General features: G+C 39.1%; 1 long non-coding RNA gene across 1 annotated transcript; it reads left to right on the top strand.

Annotated features, from left to right (window-relative positions):
- Positions 1-1,109: 1,109 nt before the first annotated feature.
- Positions 1,110-10,408, top strand: LOC129071848 (uncharacterized). The gene is made up of 4 exons (XR_008529289.1): positions 1,110-1,611; positions 3,593-3,721; positions 4,747-4,798; positions 8,959-10,408. It is a non-coding gene; the product is annotated as an uncharacterized LOC129071848 (long non-coding RNA).
- Positions 10,409-13,694: the final 3,286 nt, after the last annotated feature.

The raw sequence follows: 13,694 nt of genomic DNA, 5'->3' as shown, positions 1-13,694 counted from the left end.
TATGCATAAAGAAATCCAGCAAGGGAAATTAAGTGTCTGTTAATTAGAGCAGAATTTATCACATCTATTTTTAGCCCACACATTAAAATTAACAGCATTGTTGAACACTTCGTATATGCTAGACATCGTTCATGTGCTTTACATACATCAATGTATTAATGCATTAGTTAATGCATTAACTAATTAGTTAAGGCAAAGTAAAAGATGAGCAATAATAGCTACTAATAAAAGAACAATTATAATGATATACTATAATAAAAGTTATGTGAATATGGTCTCTCTCAAAATATCTTATTGTGCTGTCCTCACCTTTTCACTTAAAGGAAGCACTTTATGGCTTCTCTTTGGCAAATATCCTAATTGCCAGCATCACTACTCTTGCACTTTGGGGCCATTGTTAAGTTTAGGATGACATGAACACAAGCACTGTGATACTGTGACAGGCAATCTGATAACCAAGACAGCTACTAAGTAGTTAACAGACAGGTAGCATATGCAGCTTCCATGCACTGTACAAAGGGTAAATTTGCATTCCAAGTTGGATGGACAGCACAAGATTTCAATATGCTACTCAGAACGGTAGCAATTTAAAACTTGTGAATTGTTTATTTCTGGAATTTTCCATTTAATATTTTGGACCACAGTTGACCACAGATAACTGAAACCACAGAAAGAGAAAGCACAGATGAGGGGTCAACTGTACCTAGAAATTAGAGAAGCCAGGATTATATATTTTCTTTCCCCAAAAAGTAGTTGAGTGTGTTCCTTTGAGAAGGATGAGATAAATAAGAGCACCAAACTGGGAGTAAGAATAAATGTCTTTCCTCCGGCTCTTGCAAGTTGTGTGACCCTGGGCAATTTACACTCTCTAACCCTCAGTCTCCTCATCTGTAAAAAAGAGGGAGTTGAATTAAGCTATAGCTAAGCCTCATACAACTTCTAATTCTCTTAACACTGGACTTGCTCGATGCCTGACTTATGAGTTACAAACTCTCCCTTTTCCAGCCACCTGGGAACGAAGAGGACCAAGGGAGGCCAGTTACTGTCTTGACATGACAAGAAATAGGAGAAAGAGAAACAAGACCGCATGTCATTTGCACAATTTGCTGCTTCAGCAAGTTGTGGATTTAGGTGAAAAGCATGGTTATAATTAGAGCGACAGCCTGAAAGCTCCACCAGCTAAGATGAGCACAGCTGGATCTTCCCACTGCATGCACAGGAGTCCAGGAGGCTGCTCCAGCCTTGAAAATGATCCTTCTTAAAAGGATTTTCTCCTTCCTCAAGGGAAAGAAAACCCATTGATATAAAACCTCACTTCCCTTCCGGCTTTCCCTGCTAAATGCCACTCCAGTGGAGGCTGAGTGTTGATAAATACAGGAGAAAGAAAAAATCAGTAAGCTGAGCCTGGTCACATTGACCCTTGTGATATAGTTTTATTTTTAACCTCGAAACACTTGAACTATTCCTGTTGAAGTTTTCTCTCCTTTCTCTGCCTCCTCAACACAACTCTGCTCTGGGCAGTTGATACACCTTCAGCCGCTTCCTGCAAGCTGCTTGCTCACAATCTGGGACGCAGGTGCAGCAGATGCTGACTCAGCACATGCTGTTAAGGTAAGCTTTTCAGACTTGAGCAGGTGCACCAAGGAGATTTTGGAGTGCCGAACATGGAGACGGAGGCTGAGCTGCACATCACCTTTTCGCTCTGAGCAAGAGGATTGTTAAGCAAATTAATTACATATGCTGGGGGCAAGGTAGTGGTGTTCGCGCTAAGAAGAAAACTCAGCCGTATGTAAATTCCTGTTTTGAAATCTAAAATCTTAGAGCAAGAAGAGATTACCTGCTTTCTGACAGTTGAGTTTCTTCCTTCTGTAATCAACCAGAGTGATTGATGAGGGGTTGCAGGCTTGAGGAAAGGAGGTGGTGAGGAAATAGATGGAAGACTAAACCCAGTATTTCTAATTTTAAAGTCCAAATGCTGTGATCTTTATGCCTATCAGTATTTGCTATATTAACTGCAAGTCATTCTCATGTGGTTTAAATTCCATCCCTTGTGTCACTTACCAGTTAATGTGCCACATTGTATTGACTGCATATACTATTTAAACTTTGCCTGCAGAGTTTAAAACACGTTTTTCCCTAACAATACTCCCTAGATATGACTCTATACCCCAGAGCTCTTGCATCCAAAATGCATCTAAGGAATAGAAGTGAAAGTATTTTACAAGTTGCAAAACTTATACAGACTTTTGCACACAAACCATAAATTATTATAGAGTTGTAACTTGCACATCCAGAGGGACAAACATAAAATTATTAATGATAATTACTGTATTGGAAGCTTTAAAATGTAGCTAGATTATTTCTAGGTTTTGGAATAACTGCACAGAATTGGCAGAGATAAGGGAGCAGTGTTTATTTTCTTGTTTCCTCTGAGCCTTGCTTTGGTATTATATAGCTTAGAGTTCAACTAAGGACATCCTGGGAAGTGGCTTATGCAACAAAAAGTGATTCTGTACACTCTGAAGTACACAGGCTAAAGCCATCAATGCCAAGTTAAAGGAGGTCTACCCAGATATTAACACCTGGTTCCTGCCTTCCTGCCTCTGTAACCTCCAGGCACATCCTATAACTGTGCTATGGATGTCTGGGTTATGAGTATGCCTGTTTGTTAGGCACCATTAAATGCACTATGTATAAATGCATAACTGCATTTTGTCTTGCCCGGGTATCCAAGGCACCAAGATCTTCAACGTGTATGCTTGGGTGCTCTCCTAGCAAGACTGGGGAGTGTTGGCTTGGGAGTAACCAAAAAGACACGTTGATTTATAGTGAGCCCTAGGTAATTCATTCTTGGTCAATACAAAACAAATGGTAATTTAAAATACTGATACTAGTCATATAAGCAGCAGATATGAGAATTTACTAGCTAATGAAATAAGTCGAAAGTTTAAAGGTAGAGAGATTTCTAGCATAGGTGGAGAACTGCAGATGGTGAGGTTGAATAGATTTGGAGGAGGATGGTTATGTTTTTAGGGTATAGAGAAAGTGCTGGAATCATAGCCCTGAAGCCTGAGAGTATGGAACAGAGGTGGGAATTATCTTCAGCCAACTGGTTATGTTAAAATCTCAAGAAGCAAAGAGGGGATTACTTTAATATTTAACTTTATACATTTTCTTTCCCTAGAATTAAATACCTCCATAGTGAGGAAACAGGTACACAATGTATAATTAAAGTAACTAATTAATGGACTGGTTAATAGGTTAAAATTTAAAGAATATCTCTGATCTTTAACTTCTGATGTCACTTCCACTGGAGTTAGAGCTCAGGAATAAATAATTATTGCCATGAAGAGGCAAAATAGTTAGTCACTGACATCATGTGAGGGGTGCTGAGAGGAGGGCCCTTTGCCTAAAAATATCTCTGTGACATCAGCTATAACTTTAAAATTATAGTAAAGAATGTTAAAACTATTATCTGGTAATCCCATTCTCTTTTTGCTTGAGTCAGTGATTTAAATATACCTGCCATATGCCTTCTCATGACTTTCTTGGCGAGCAACACTTAGTCACCACCTCTTCCTCATTTTTCCAGGCTCTGTCCTATTTGTCCTTGGTACCATCTAAGTTGCCCACATGCCCTTGACCACCACTGCACAGGTAGCTCAATGTGACACTGGTTTCTACAGAATCTCTCAATAAAACATCAAGGTAAAGAGTATGGGTAAGACACTTTATTTGTCTGGGCCTCAGTTGCTCTTGTAGGAAATGAGGGGGTTAAATTAGACCCTTTTCTTTCAAAATGAGTTCCTTAAACCATCAGAATTGTCTAGAACTTATTATATGAAAAGACTGTCAGGCCCCACCCCAGACCTACCAGATCAGAATCTTTAAAAAGATTGCTCAAGTGATTCCTATGCACATAGAGGCTTTCTGGTTATACGCCTAATTCAGGTTACTGATTTATGTCTGTAGGACTTAGAACAAGTACCACAACCCCTGAAAACAGTTCTGGCAGCATTTCAGAGTGTCTATGGATAACCTGAGTTCTCTGAAGTCTTTTCCATTCAGTTAAGTCTATATTAACCTAATAAACTTGAAAGCATTTCTTTTTCCTACTTAAAAAAAAAGCCCCAAATTAGCATACATCTGTCATCGTTATACGTTCCTCCTAAATTTGTTTCAAATTGCTATCTTTGAAAGACGTTCCTCTTTCAAAATGCTGCCTTCTTTTGGGTTCTATTCAATTTCATTCAATTTAATCCTATTCAGTAAATGCTAATTGAGTCCTGGGAGCTGTGTCAGCTATACTCACTCTCCATCCCTCAGCAACCATTTTACACATTCCTTGAGGTCATTCGCCTTTGCTCTCTGGGCTCTGTTGATATTCCACTCAGAGCTCCTTTTACTGCAGGAAATCATTCTCCTGCTCAGATTACGTCTGCTCCATCCATGGCTCCATCAGGATCTCTACCCCACTCACACTCTCACAGCAACACTTCTCTCAGGTTGTACTGACTCCCACAACCAATTGACAAGAGAGAAGTGGAGCCTCAGTTGATACCTTCCTTTTTTTTTTATTTTGTTTTTGTAATGAGCAACATAATGTAGGCAAACAATTAAATTACAAACTTGAATCTAGGGGGAAAAAATGCCCTCCTCTTGCCTTTGTGGCATCTAAATGGCATTCTTGGCTGATGCAGTACTATTTGAATTCCTAAGAAATAAATGCTTTGTGTTGATTACCAGGGGCCAAAAAGGGGAAGAGACTTGGGGGAACTCACATTTTTAGAGGAGTAAGGTAAGATTTTTTTTTTTTTTACGAGTATTAAACTGGCAGTGGTATATAAGATACATTTGAATGAGGGAGAACTGAAAATTGAAAGGCCAGCCAAGAGCGGTGGAAGCGATACAATGGAAAGAAAGAAAGGCCTGGACAAGGAAGAGGACCATGAGAATGGCCTCCCTAACAGAGGAATGACTAACAAATGAATGAGTCGTATGTTAGACACTTTCCCTATTTTATCTCATTTGATCCTTACACACCCTTATGGGTTATGATGAGCCATACTTTATAGATGAATAAATTAGTTTTAGGGAGATTAAATAAGTTCTCAAAAATTACTTAGCTAATATATGAGAGGGTTCCTTTATTTGCTTTTAAATTGGAGCCTTCACATAAGGCCTCTTTGTAGAGGTAATGTGTAAACTGAAATTTAAATGGCAAGAAAGAGCCCATAACACAAATATAGAGCAAGGGAAGAATCTTGGCAGAAAGATCAAGTAGAAAGCCCCTACAGAGGATTAAGCAACAGGCTTGAGCCATGTGCTCCAGGGTAAGAGAAAAAAATAAAAGAGGCAAGCAAGAGACACTGGGCTTTGTGAGCCAAGATAAGGACCTTGGAGTTTATTCCTCATGATGGAGACCCACTAGAGATCTTTAAGTGGGAATAATAACCTAGTACTAAAAGTTGTTAAAATCACTCTCTATGCTGGTGAATATAGATTCCAGGGCACAAGATGGGAGGAGTGAAACTGATTGTCAGGCTATTGCACCAGACTAGATGAAAGACAATGGTGCTCAGACCAGGCAGTGGTAGTGGAAATGGAAAAAATGGATAGAAATGCCCACTGCCTTTTCAGATATTTCTCAAAGGCCTTCCCACCTAACTGAGCAGTAGTTCCTTTTTGATTAGGTGAATAGTATCTAGCATTTTCTAGCTTAGTAGTTCTCTAATTGAGCTTACAACAGAATCAGATGGAGTCAATAAGTCTGATTCAGGAGGGCCCAAGAATCTATATTTCTGACAAGTTCTCAGGTAATGCTGATGCTGTTAGTTTGACTATACACTGTAAGGACCACTATTTTAGCTGACTTACATTTACTTATTAACTTCCTGCTTTCTGAATGGTCCACCTAGCACCACAGCCTACTTCAAATAAAGTTTCTTCTGGCTGACGAGGTTCTAAATACTTTCCTATTTCTTAAAAGAACCATCCATCCCTCAAACTCATGTACCAGGTCCTTTTTTCATTTTTTTTTTCTGTGCTAATTTTTATTTTTTAAAGTCTACTTTATTGATTATGCTATTACAGTTGTCCCATTTTTTCCTCCCTTTATTCCCCTCTACCCTGCATCCCCCTCCCAACAGCATTCCACCCCTCCACTGCACCCCCACAGCTTAGTTCATGTCCATGGGTCATACATATAAGTTCTTTGGCTCCACTTCCTATACTATTCTTAACCTCCCCCTGTCTATTTTGTACCTACCAATTATGCTGCTTATTCCCTGTATCTTTTCCCCCATTTTCCCCTCTCCCCCTCCCTGCTGATAACCCTCCATTTGATCTCCATTTCTGTGATTCTGTTCCCATTCTAGCTGTTGGCTTGCTTTGTTTTTGTTTTTGTTTTTAGGATCAGTTGTTGATAGCTGTGAGTTTGTTGTCACCTTAGTGTTCATAGTTTTGATCTTCTTTTTCTTAGTAAAGTTCCTTTAATGTTTCATGTAATAAGGGCTTTGTGATGATGAACTCCTTCAACTTGACCTTATCTGGGAAGCACTTTATCTGCCCTTCCATTCTAAATGATAGCTTTGCTGGAGACAGTAATCTTAGATGTAGATCCTTGTCTTTCATGACTTTGAATACTTCTTGCCAGCCCCTTCTTGCCTGCAAGGTTTCTTTGGACAAATCAGCTGATAGTCTTATGGGCACTCCTTTGTAGGGAACTGTCTCCTTTTCTCTTGCTGCTTCTAAGATTCTCTCCTCATCTTTAATCTTGGGTAATGTAATTATGATGTGTCTGGGTGTGTGCTTCCTTGGGTCCAACTTCTTTGGGACTCTCTGAGCTTCCTGGGTCTCCTGGAAGTCTATTTCCTTCGCCAGATCGGGGAAGTTCTCCTTCATTATTTTTTCAAGTAAGTTTTCGATGTCTTGCTCTTCTTCTCCTTCTGGCTCCCCTATGATTTGGATATTGAAATGTTTAAAGTAGTCCCAGAGGTTCCTAAGCCTCTCTTCAATTTTTTTTTTTTTGAATTCTTGTTTCTTCATTCTGTTCTGGTTGAAAGTTTATCTCTTCCTTCTGCTCCCAATCATTGATTTGAGTCCTGCTTTCCTTCCCTTTACTGTCAGTTCCCTGGATATTTTTCTTTATTTCACTTTTTCCTCCATTTTCAACCATTCACAACCATTTCTGTGAGCATCCTGATTACTAGTGTTTTAAACTGTGCATCTGATAGGTCAGCTATCTGTTCATCGCTCAGTTCTATTTTTGAAGCTTTGATCTGTCCTTTCATTCGGGTCATATTTCTTTGTCTCAGCACTGTTGTTATGTTTTAAAGGGAGGAGCCTTAGTTATTTGCCAGGGTGGGGCAACCCAGGTCACTGCGTTGCGATGCTGTGTGTAGGGGAGGGGTCCAAGCCGGAAGAATGCTGCTTGCTTAGCTCTCGGCTGGCTTCCAGTCACTTTCCCTCCTACCCACCAGCAAATTTGGCCCTTTTGGTGCTGACTCTCAGGTGTGTGGGTTTGTGTACATTCTAGGACCCTGTGAGTCTCTCCAAGGAACACTCCAGAGAGGCTAGGAGTTTCTCCTGTGGCCACACCCCCACAGGTTTCTACAGCCAGAGGTTCTGAGGCTTTCTTTTCCCATGCTGGAACCCTGGGTTGCATGGTTTGTCTTGCTCCCCTGTTGTTCCTCCTGGTTTATCCAAATGCAAATGTGTGACTGCCCCACACAGTCTCACCTACCTAGTCATCCAGCTGCCACCTTGCTGTGTATCCCCTCTGCCTGTCTGTCCTGGCTGCCTGTCTCTGCACCTCCTAACAGTCTGAATGAATATTTTCTCTTTAACTCCTTGGTTGTTGGACTTCCATTCAGTTTGATTTTCTGGCAGTTCTGGTTATATTTCGTTTTTAAATTTGTTGTTGTCCTTCTTTTGGTTGTGCAAGGAGGCAAAGTGTATCTATCTATGCCTCCATCTTGGCCTTTCAACTTTCAACTACTCACATTCCACTCAAACTGCATCCAGTACAACGAGCAAAATCTAGTTCTGTGTAGATCTTTGAACTACTTAAGTCTAAATTTTATTGGCTACTGTCTCATCTAGATAGGAGAATTTTGAAACATTTTGGGGACAGTGTTTTTGCCATAGACTTGATTGAAATTGATTTTTAAGAGGAGGGTATGCCTTGACTTTTCAGACAGGAAGCAAGAATTTAAAGATGAGCAGAAGTTGACCATAAACTGTAGGAGGAAATGGCACCTGGATAACCGTATGTTGTTGTAGGCATAGAATTTTGTCAACTTTTCCACAATGAACAGTTTTGATAATTTATGTGCTTTAGTGTCTCATTTTAAATTTCAGAGTCCATATTGTAGGGCAGTTTTTTAACCCTCAAAATTTCACTTTCACATTTATTGTCCTTGAAATGTAGAACCACGGGACTTAGACAATTTTCTTATTTCCTCTTTTCAGATGGGGCACAGTATGGCCATGGTCCAGAGGAGAACCCCCAAAAAAGTCATCACAGGGTGCTTCCTAATGAAAAGTATCTGGCTTCTCTATAATTTGGAAAGATTATACATGTAGATGCCCCTCTGTGTCCTAACTGGAGGAGGGTGGCTCTCCCCCTGATAAACTCTACTCATGGGCTTGCTTACTCCCATATTATGGGATGGGCCACATAATGCCTCTGTGGGTCTCCTAGGAACACAGTGTGATCTAGCAAAGAGTACAGAATTTGAAGCCAGATAAACTTAGGGTTTTTTAGGGGGGGAGTTGTTTTGTTTTGGGTTTCCTTTTGTTTTTTGTTTTTATTGTGCCTCAGAATCCTTGTCTGTAAACTAGAAATGGTAATACCTTCCTCATATGGTCATTGTATGGATTAAATGAGATGTTACATAAAAGCACATGTTAGGCACTAAAATCTTGTTTCTCTTTCTCATGACTTCTAACATGCAGAGATATCACTAAATTTAGGAAAATCAGACAAACCCACAGAGGATAAGGATCCAGTCTCTGCACCAAAACAGAGGTGAGTAGAACAGGGCATCATATCTCCCAAGACAACCAATAGTATATCTAATGCGATCAATTTGGGGCAACAGCAATTGGCTTCAAATAAGGTGATCAATTAGCTGAGAGGCATGCTAGGACCTGAGACTTACAGTGATAAAACCAGGAGAGCCCCAGGCAAACCAGGGCCATTTGTCATTGTACTTACCCCGCAATAATTAGACTATCAAGGATTTTGGACTGTCCTTTATCCCAGTGAGAAAAATTTCCCCCAGATATACAACAAAATGTTTATATATGATTTTTTATGTCCTTAGGCTGTATTTACCTTTCTATATATACCTGTAAAATTTCTCCAGAGTCCTCTCTACTCGCTGTGTCATTTTGCTCAATACATGTCCTCTCTCAAAGTCACTTATTTGGTGTAGTTCCAGAGCCTGCCAGAAGATCTTTAAATAGCAGCATTAAAAAAAACAGTAGCATCTTTGTTATCTGCATGCTTTGTTTTTTCTTTTCTCTTAAAGGGACATTTTCAAATACTGTATTTTGCTGTGCGCCCACGTTTTGTGTACATTATACAGGGGATTATTATATCTATGGTATGTAATCATTATACCCAGGTATAATGCACATCCTTATTTTTCCCTCAGGAATTTGGGCAAAAAAGTGCACATTATACATGGCAAAATATGGTAACTTCAAATAGATAGAGAGCAATAAGTCTCCACCACAATTGGTTCCTGCTTCAATAACACTGTTCTTAAGGATCATACTTTATAGCGCTGAAGGATAAGAAATGAGTGCGCTTCAAGCTCATCACCACTGCCACCAGACAAATCTCTGCTACTGGGGCAGGGTTCTCACTACACATGTGTAACATAGAAGTAGCCACACCTGCTTTTCCGTTCCCAGAGACTGGGATTAACTTTGTGACAGAACCAGGCAGGCATATACAAAGTTGGACATTTCTCGTGCTGGTAGCTTTTTTCACACAGCCTTATTCCATTTGTGATCTGCCTCTTCTTTGCTGCCGAAAAACCAGTAGGGGACTCTGACTCATCCAGACTCCATCTTTATTAATTCATATATTTTATGAATAGAAAACAGATGGTGATGCTTTCCCAGCCAGAGCACAGGACCTGCCAACACTGGAGTGCTTAATGGCTTTCCCTTCCGCTCCCAGCAAACACTGCATTTAGAATGGCCAAGGGTCCCACAGCACAGCTGAAGTGCCACATTTGTTCTAGCAAGAACTTTACATTGTCATCATTGTTCTTAACTTCATGGTAGCATCTGAGGCTGTGGCTCACCCTTTCTTTTTTTACATCTGGGTCACATAGTGTTGACTCTTTTAACTCTCTGGTCTCTCTTTCTCAGGCCCTGTTTCTTCCTATTGTCCCCAAAATGGTTAAGCTTAATTATGTACTTCAAGTCTTAGATTTCTGTTTGTGTTACTTCCCCAGTTATAACTTCCTCTCTCATTTATAAGTGGATAATTCTCAAATCTGTATCTCCACATTCTAACACTTGTATTAAACTTGCTGGATCCATCTCCCCCCCCTCCAAACAATTTCATCCTTAGAATTCTATTTTTCTCAGAATTATACCCTCTATTCTCTCTTCTCTGTTCAAAATCTCAGCATCAACTTTGATTCCTCTTTTTTCCCCCATGTCCAGTCAGAAACAAGAGTGTTAGTTGATTTTCCCTTTTAATGCTTCCTATCTGCCTCATCTTACCTATTTCTACTCTCATCAGTCTTTCTCATCCAAGCTTCCCTCACATTCTCTACATCATAGTTTCCAACTCTATGTCCTCCCACTCTATCCCTCCACTATTACTAGTTGACATACCTATTACAGTGTTAAATGGCTCCTTATTAAGTACCAAATAATTCCAGATGCTTTAGCCTAGAATTTATAAATTCCCACAATAAGTCCACAATAGACATTTACCCCCAGGAGTGGTCTGGATGTTAAATTGTATTTTAAAAGATCCAATAGCTAGACCTTTGACCCCAAAAGATATCCTCTGCCCAGTCTTATTCTGCTCCATTTCAGTTCAACCATCACAGCCCTTCACTCTGCTTAACTTCCTCTCTGGCTTTATTTAACACCTTGATTTATCTTCTATTGGGACCTCATCCCATTCTGGCTTGCAGCTTCTCATCTGCCCTCTGATTCAGGCTGACTGTTAGGGGTATAGAACATTCTGACAGGATCTTTCTTCACCCCCAGGAGCCCCAGTCCATAAGAATCAGATGGGGAATGTGTTAAGAATTTAAGTTCCAGGATATCTCTCAATCAGATCAGGGCTGTAGCCCACATCTATAGCAATGTTGTTATAGAATATTCTCTGAAAATGGTAATGTTGTATTCTGTGTTGTCTAATAGAGTATCTACCAACCATATGTGACTATTGAGCACTCGAAATGTAGCTAGTATACCTGAAAAACTAAACTACCAATTATATTTAATTTTGATTAATTTGTTTATCTTTATTTTTAAGTCATGTTTATTCTATTACTCTTGTCTCAATTTTACCCCTTGCCCTCTTCCACCCATCCCACCCCACTCCCAGCTCCCAAAGTCAATTCCCACTCTGTTGTCCATGTCCATGGGTCATTCATACATGTTCTTTGTCTAGTCCCTTCTCCTTCATTCCACCATTGTCCTTCTTCCCCATCCCTTCTGGTCACTTTCAGTCTGCTCCATGTTTCCATGCCTTTGGTTTATTTTGTTCGTTGGTTTATTTTGTTAAATAGATTCCACTTATAGGTGAGACCATAAGGTATTTGTCTTTCATTGACTGGCTTATTTCACTTAGCATAACATTTTCCAGTTTCATCCATGTTGTCACAAGAGGTAGGACTTTCTTTCTTTCTTAAATGCAGATTTATTTATTTATTTATTTTAAATATCAAGATCCATTATAAAATATTAAAAAATTTAAATCCATTATAAAGCCTCAGCAGTTAAAACAACATGGTAATTTTGATTAATTTAAATTTAAATAGCCACATGTGGCTGGTGGGTACCACATTGAACAGTGCATCAGAAACATCACATGTATTCACAAGCATCATAGCTGATTCTAATGAACAATAGTGTTTAACAACCACTTTAACAAGCAGTCCAGGTGACCCTCATACTCACTTACTGGCACATAGTATGTAATCAACAAATGCTTGTTAAAGGAATGGATGAACAAATGAATATATAAGTGACCCAGAATGTAATTTTCATTGAAGTTCAAGTCTGTACCTTCTGAAAAAGAAACGTTGAGGGGGGCTTTCCTGAATTCAGGAAATATTCAGGCTAAAAACACCAACTATAAAATTAAATTTAAAAAAAGAAAGAAAGGGAAAGTGATTTTCCTCTCTAAAAAACAGACAAAATCCACTTACCAACCAAATGTAATAAATTGACATTAAAGGGATCCTGGTTCACAAATTTAAAAAACATATATGACATTTGGGAGAGATTTGGAGAAATTTGAATATAGATAACATGTTATATGATATTAGAAAATTATTTTAAGTTTTCTTAGGTAAGATAGTGTTATTGTAATTATAAAATAAAATGTCATTATTCTTAGAAAATACATGTTGAAATACTTAGAGGTAATATCAGCAGTTTATTTTCAAGAGTTTCAGCCAAAAATGTGTAAATTTGTGTGCGTGGAGAGAGAGAGAGGGAAAAAGCAAAAGTGTCCAATGTTAACAATTATTGAATCTACGTAGAGTATATTTGAGTGTTTATTGTATATATTCTTTATCCTTTTATGTATATTAAAAAAAATTTTAAGTTGAAGGAGAATTCACTATGAATTGGCAAACCCTAAAGTAAATTAAAATAAAATTTTAAATACTGCATCTTCTGACTTTTGGGTGCCAAATTCTTCCCAGACTAACACAGTGCTGAAATTGTGTTACAAATTCTCTAGGCCAGGCATTGCAAACTGGCAACTACAGGTGCTATATAGGGTGCATATATGTTTTTCCTTGGCCCAAATTGAGGGTTTTTTTAAAGAAAAAATTAGTTGCCAACATTCAAAATTCCAAGAATTTTTATCTTGATATATTATATAATAAAATATTTTGCAATATAATGAAATATAAAATACTTATAATAGCAAACATATATAGATGACTTCCTATGAGACAAGTACTCTTCTAAGAGTTTCAGGTACTGCAGTTAACTCATTTGCTCCTACCATTAGGTAGGTACTATTACTATTCTCCCTTTACAGATGGAAAACTGATGAACAAAGGGGTTAAGTAACTATCCTAAAGTTTCACAGCTACTGACTTGTAGTGCTAGGGTGGAATCCTATGTTATCTGCCTAATAACTACTGCAGTATACCACCACTCACAAATCGCACCCCCAGTTTCTCTGGGAAAATCAGAAGATCTGGCAACACATACCACATGGGATCAACTGACCAGAGCCAAAAAGCTACATTCCCCTGAAGGCAGGGCATCTTCTCTTATGCTTGCCAGAGCCCCCATTTAGCCTGCTCCTGGGGCCTTATGGGTTATGCCCCTGCTCTAGCCATGGCACAGCTGAATACACCAGAGTGAATGACATATGATAGATATTTCAGACACTTGTACACTGCATAGACTAAGCTGGATATCAGACTTTTTTAAGTGGACATGAAGACCCAGTGGGAGAGAAGGCT

Source organism: Pteronotus mesoamericanus, unplaced genomic scaffold (assembly GCF_021234165.1).
Source record: "Pteronotus mesoamericanus isolate MK-2021 breed Mesoamerican mustached bat unplaced genomic scaffold, CSHL_Meso_final contig_27, whole genome shotgun sequence".
In the NCBI taxonomy this organism is placed as follows: domain Eukaryota; kingdom Metazoa; phylum Chordata; class Mammalia; order Chiroptera; family Mormoopidae; genus Pteronotus; species Pteronotus mesoamericanus.
This window is presented reverse-complemented; position numbering and strand designations above follow the sequence as displayed.